The sequence below is a fragment of the Sorex araneus genome, chromosome 5 (assembly GCF_027595985.1).
Source record: "Sorex araneus isolate mSorAra2 chromosome 5, mSorAra2.pri, whole genome shotgun sequence".
In the NCBI taxonomy this organism is placed as follows: Eukaryota; Metazoa; Chordata; class Mammalia; order Eulipotyphla; family Soricidae; genus Sorex; species Sorex araneus.
The window spans coordinates 194847180-194854129 of NC_073306.1; the positions used below are offsets into that span (position 1 = coordinate 194847180).

General features: G+C 38.6%; 1 non-coding gene across 1 annotated transcript; it reads right to left on the reverse strand.

Annotated features, from left to right (window-relative positions):
- Window positions 1–6633: 6633 nt before the first annotated feature.
- Window positions 6634–6740, reverse strand: LOC129405206 (U6 spliceosomal RNA). The gene has a single exon (XR_008630389.1). It is a non-coding gene; the product is annotated as a U6 spliceosomal RNA (small nuclear RNA).
- Between the last annotated feature and the right edge of the window lie 210 nt (window positions 6741–6950).

Consider the following 6950-nt stretch of genomic DNA (forward strand, 5'->3'; position numbering starts at 1 on the left):
GCTCACACCTCCCATTTTTTGACACAGAACTTTAAATGTATCTTATATGTCTTGGATATTAGATCTTTGTCAGATGTATGATATCCAAGTATTTTCTCCCATTCTGTGCCTGTCTTTTTATTGTAGCCATCATTTCTTTCTCAGTTTAGAAACTTTTTAGCTTACCATTTATTTTTGCTTTTTGTTGTCTTTGCTCCTCCGCCCCTCTTGGAGAGCCCAGCAAGCAACAGAGAGTATCTCGACCAAACAGCAGAGCCTGGCAAGCTACCCGTGGCGTATTGGATATGCCAAAAACAGTAACAATAAGCTTACAATGAGACATTACTGGTGCCCGCTCGAACAAATCGATGAGCAATGGGATGACAGTGACAGTAACAGCTGTCCTTGCTAGTGAGGTTAAATCACTGAAGACACCTCAGAGGTAAACATAGTAGAGAGTTCTACCTCTGTTTTCCTTAATGATTTTTTTTTAATTCTTTTATTATTTCACCATGTGGAAAGTTACAAAGCTTTCAGGTTAAAGTCTCAGTTATACAATGCTCAAACACCCATCCCTTTCCTTAATGATTTTTATAAATTTGGGTTTAATGTTGGCATCTTTAGTCCATTCTGAATTAATCTGTGTGTATAATGCAACGCGGGGATCCAATTTCACTTTTTTTCCATGTGGCTAACAAACTTCTCGAACATAATTTGTTGAAGATTTTTTTGCCTCACTTAATGTATTTCACTCCTTTGAAAGTAACTGTCCTTACATCTGAAGGTTTATCTCTGGGCACTCAATTCTTTCCCAATGGTCTGAGTGTCTAACTTTCGTACATACCACACCAAATTTTACTATCACTTTATAGTGTAGTTTAAAGACGGGGAATATTGCTGTCTCAAAAATAGAAAAATGGGTCAACTGGAGGGTGGCAGGTAAGGCTCCTCCCCACCCCAATGGAGCCAAGCCCAACTGGCGAAAACCTCTAGAACTCAACTGCTGCTGGACTCAGAGCCCTTCTCCACAATCTTGTCTCACCCACGAAGGAATCTATTCCTGGACATCTCATACTTTACACCACCAATATGCCAAGAGTAGCATACCACATTTGATTGGGTTTAAAATATAAGGCACCAATCTCAGGGGGAAATATATGTATACAGACAGATATAGTTATTGATACAGAGATGCACACAAGGCTCACCCCTTAACAACATGCACTAATCTCTTATAGAATGGCTTAATGGCTTCTGGGTGAAATACAACAATCTTCACACACTTTCCTCTAAGAAACCTTTTTGTCTCATTTTTTAGTGGATTATTCATAATAAGCAATACAAAATAAATTATTTTCATTCTGCTTTGGGGGAAGTTTGGGGTTTAGGATGGAAATATGGTGGTGGGAAGGTGTGATGGTGTTGGGATTGGTGTTCAAATATTAAATGTAATCATATACTGTGAACAACTTATAAAAATTAAAATTTTATTTTTTTGAAAAAAAAGAAAATAGAAGAAAATCTCTCTTTGTTTTTGGCATTGCTTTGTTATTTGGGTGGTTTCATACAAATTTTAGAAGCTTTTGGTCTATGTCCTTAAAGAATGTCAAGTGGATCTTTTTAGAGATTATATTTAATCTGTACAGTGTTCCTTTTAGTAGTGATTTGAAATTCTCACTTAAGAGTTATGTCCTTTGTTGAATTAACTCTGATATTTAATTTTTTGACAGAATTGTAAGATTGTTTAATTATTTTGTATTTGTTATAATTTGCATATAAATATGCAACATATTTCTGCACACTGATTTTGTAGTCTGTTATCTTACTACAGACAGAGGATTAAATTAGGGATCACTAAGACAATCAAATATTGGGAAGTCAAACCAGATATTGTGAATAGTGAGAAGTCTATCATACTGGTGGTATCCTCAGGAATATCACCATTATAAAGGAATGAAATTTGAGAAACCATGTTTCAATGGATAAGTAGCCTAATATTACATGAGAATCAGGAACAAAATTTGCCCCAATAGTGAGGTGAATCACTTAAGTTATGAATAATTTCTACTTTAATTGTATGTATGATATTCCAAGTTGTTCCTTTTTAGAGGATTATTCTTAAATATGGTAGGCTGGAGGGTGACCAAATCAACACTGCCTGAAATCATATTTTTAACTCCTAAAATAACATATTTTTTTGAAAAAATAAAACTGAAAAACAAGCAGAATCAGTTAGCAGGTATTATGATCTTCATTTGCATAATATACCATACTACAAAATATGGCCAATACAATGAAGATCAAATGTGCACCTAATTAGATATACAATTCATTACTGTTAAAAAAATAATACTGGTGCCGCCACCACACCTTCTCCAGATGGAACCCTGGCGCCACTGAGCAGCAACTAACACGGCTCCAGGATTCGGGACTGGGACAGATCCGAGCCGCGGGGGCCACTGGAGTGGGGCGGCGCCAGCCCAAAACTCCAAGTGGTCCCGGCCTCCGGAAGTCACGCCCTCGACCTACCCTCGGCGCCATCTTCATGCCACAATCCACAGAGAAGCGGCAGGCATTCTGGTGAGCAACGCGGCCCGGACAATGCTCCGGACCCGAATCGGGGCCAGCAACACCGGGGGGCCGGAAGGAGGAGGTGCCGCCACCACACCTTCTCCAGATGGAACCCTGGTGCCACTGAGCAGCAACTAACACGGCTCCAGGATTCGGGACTGGGACAGATCCGAGCCGCGAGGCCGCGTTAGCCTTTTCTAACACCTGAAAACATACAATATTTGAATGGAAAACTAATTATCAAATGCCTCCTTATTAGGGTTATCTTGTTTGGGTATATAACTTCCACAACAATAGTGAGTTTTGTGTTGAAATATGGAACGTAATCAAGGTGAAGAGAAAATAAAGTGAGGTTCATCAGTTATACAGTTGGGGTGGAGGGCGGGGGGTATACCGGGGATTTTGGTGGTGGAATATGGGCACTGGTGAAGGGATGGTGTTTAAATACGGTGTAAATGAGACATAAACCTGAGAACTCTGTAACTTTCCACATGGTGATAAAATTTAAAAAAATATATAATAAAAGGCAAAAAAAAAAGAAAAAAAGAAAAAAATAATACTGATGTAGGTTCAAAATAATATAGAATTAACAAATAAAACAGAACATTTCCACTAAAATTTTATGAAAACACTCTAGTGCCTTCAATTATTTATATTTTTTGTACTTTTTTCAGATTTAAACATTAATTCTTAGATGAAATTAACATGAGTAATGGTACGCTTTTTCTTTGTTAGTACCACTAAACTTTCTGAAGAATTATGAAAACCTTGGTGTTGGAACCTGAGTGTAACATAGCTTAGCAAACCTTCCAGGAAACTTGAGCACTTGGAAAATCCTGGTATGCCGATTCACAGCACAACTTCCTCCAAAGTAACACAAAAGACAAATATCAAGCACAGTAAATGACAATGACAACCATTTATTCTATTGTTTAAGCACAACACTTGATCCAATTATGACCTTCTTCATAGAACCCTATTTCCTTTCTCTTAAAAAAAGAGAAGGACAGGGTAAGGTTATAAAAACCATTGTTGGGTACCTGATTCTTCTTTTCTGCGTCCTTTGTCTTCACTTATACTTTGAGTTCATGGAGCTCACATGCAGCAATAACAAGAATACATTTAAGTAGCTGTTTGAGCACGTGAGAAAGAAGACACTATCAGGGTATGTTATTGCTGCATGTATAGAGGCTTTGAAAAAAACCCAAATTAAGATTTATTTTGTTAACTTTAGATTTTTCACTCTGCTATAAGCAATATGTTATTGTGATAAGCTTACAATAAAAGACATCTGCGGGGCCGGAGCGTTATCACAGCAGGTAGGGTGTTTGCCTTGCACGCAGCCAACCTGGGTTCAATCCCTGGCATCCCATATGGTCCCCCAAGCACTTCCAGGAGTAATTCCTGAGTGCAAAGCCAGGAGCAACCCCTGAGCATCGCTGGGTGTGCCAAAAAAAAATCAAAAATAAATAAATAAATAAATAAAAGACATCATAGCAGCACTGTTTACAATAGCAAGAATCTGAAAAAAAAATGAGTGCCCAAGAACAGATGACTGGTTAAAGCTTGGTACATCTACACAATGGAATACTATGCAGCTGTTAGAAAGGATGAAGTCATGAAATTTGCATATAAGTGGATCAACAAGGAGAATATCATGTTAAATGAAATGAGTCAGAAAGAGAGAGACAGATATAGAAGGATTGCACTCATTTGTGGGGTACAAAATAACAGAATAGGAGACTTACATCCAAGAATAGTAGTAGAGATGAATACCAGGAGGATTGCTCCATGGCTTGGAAGCCAGCCTCACATGGTGGGGGAAAAGGCAGCTCAGATAGAGAAGGGACCACCAAGAATAGGGTGCTTGGAGGGCCTGTTCGGGATGGGAGATGCAAGCTGAAAGTAGACTACAGACCTAATGATGGCCATCCAATACCTCTATTGCAAACCACAACACCCATAAGGAGAGAGAGGGAGAGAGAGAGAGAGAGCAAGAGGGAATGCACTGCCACAGAGGCAGGGGGAGGGGAGGCTAGGGGTCAGGGGGGGTGGGAGGGATACCGGGATCATTGGTGGTGGAGAATGGGCACTGGTGGAGGGATGGGTACTCAATCATTGTATGACTGAAACATAAGCATGAAAGTAAGTCTGTAACTGTACCCCACAGTGATTCATTAAAAAAAATTTTAATTAAAAAAAAGTACAGCCAGTAATTCTGCTTTTACCAATCTGTAAGATATATGTCAGAGAACATAATAGGAAAATATATTCAATAAATAAAAATAAATGCATTCATTAAGCCACATAGTAAGAGTTTAATAATAAAATAGCAGTGCAATTTTCCCTTGTTCTGGCATTCTAGCTCTGTATTTTAATTAGTTTGCCAGACAAAGTCATAGAACTAAGAAATACAAAACAACAGAAAAAATATGTCAAGAAAGAAAAGCAGGCTTTATTGTAGAATGTTTGCATAAAAATTCACTATTAGCAAATTTTTCATGATGCCACAACAAAAAAAAGAAAAACAGAAGCAAAACCAAAGAGTCAGGAATTCGTGTTTTCAAATTCTAGTTGTCTAAAACTGGAGAGATGGTGCAGTGAATGGAGCACTTGTCTTGCATGTGGCCAACCTAAGGTTCAATTCCTGTCACATAATCTCCTGAGTCCCACCAGGAGTGATCCCTGAACACCACAGGTATGTCCCAGAAGCCAAAAAAAAAGGGAAAACAAACAAAAGGACAAATTCTAATTTTGTCACTTACTGGATTTTATAATTTGAGCAAATTGTCTAAACTGCTGTGTAAAATGAAGATGATTCAGATCCCAAGAGTAGTAGAGCAGGTAAAGTGCTTGGCTTGCACAAAACTGACTCAAGTGCGCTGACCAAGGTTGCTCCCTGGGCACAAGCTAGTATAGTAAGTCCTGAGCACAATGAGCTACAACATATGTATATACAAATATATATACAGTTTTATATATATAGTTAATTTTTACAACATGCAGTAAACACTATACTCTATTCAATAATGGTAACCAGTTTTCTAAACTGGAGTTTGATTTTATGACATATTGCACTAACTTATTAGAAATCAACATTTCATGCTTTCTCTGTTAAGGTTGATTTTCTCTTCCACTGAGCTCATTTAAGTGAGCATTATCGTATAATCAATGTGCTTAGAAACGACCAAGTGCCCAAGAACAGATGACTGGATAAAGAAGCTATGTTATATATATGCACATTGGACTACTACACAGCCATTAGAAAAGTGAAGTCCTGAAATCTTCTGATACATTGATGGATTTGGAGAATATTATGCCAAGTGAAATAAATTAGAGGGAGAGGAACAGGCTCAGAATGAGCACACTCGTAGGAGGAACATCAAGAAACATAGTAGGGGAATAACGCTCAAAGACAATGGAAACAACGGGCAGGAGAACTGGGTCCTTAGTAGAAAGTTAGGGGAGGTGCTGTTTGGACAGAAAAGAGAACACTCTGGAAAAGAAAGAGGGAAGTGGGTGACTCTGGACAAAAACTGTGTGCTAAAAGGATATAAACTGATATGCATGATACCCTTTCGGTAGCAGTATTGCAAACCACTGTGCCAAAAAGGAAAAAATGCCTTCCCTAAAGGCAGGTTGGGGGTGTGAGGGGAACTGGGGACATTGGCGGAGGGAGGGGGACACTGGTGAAGGGATTGGGGTTGGAACATTGTCTGTCTTTACTCAATCATGAATAAGTTTGTAACTTTGTAACTCACAATGATTTTTAATTAAAATATTTTAATGACTTTTCATTAAAATAGTAATTCACAAAATTTCAATAATTTTTTTAATTTTTTATTAGAGAATCACTGTGATGTACAGTTACAAACTTATGAACTTTTGTGTTTGCATTTTACTCATATAATGATCGTTTACCCATCCCTCCACCAGTGCCCATTCACCTCCACCCATGATCCCAGTGTCCCTCTCACCACCCCTATCCCCCACCACCCCACCCTGCCTCTGTGGCAGGGCATTCCCCTTTGTTCTCTCTCCTTTTGGGTGTTGTAGTTTGCAATAGAGGTATTGAGTGGCCATAAAAATATGGAACACTTCACGAATTTGCGTGTCATCCTTGCGCAGGGGCCATGCTAATCTTCTCTGTATCGTTCCAATTTTAGCATATGTGCTGCCGAAGCGAGCACAAACTTCAATAATTTTTTAAGTGAGCATTATTAGGATGGCTATTTTGAAGCTCTAATCATAATGTGCACATTATGTACACAGCACTAGAGTACACATAATGTCGATGTGCTTGAGGTGCTTCCCAGACCTTTGTCTTCATTCATCAGTGAATGTGAGTCCGTCCATTACTTCCTTATGCTAATGTTACACAAAGACAAGGATCTGTGTTC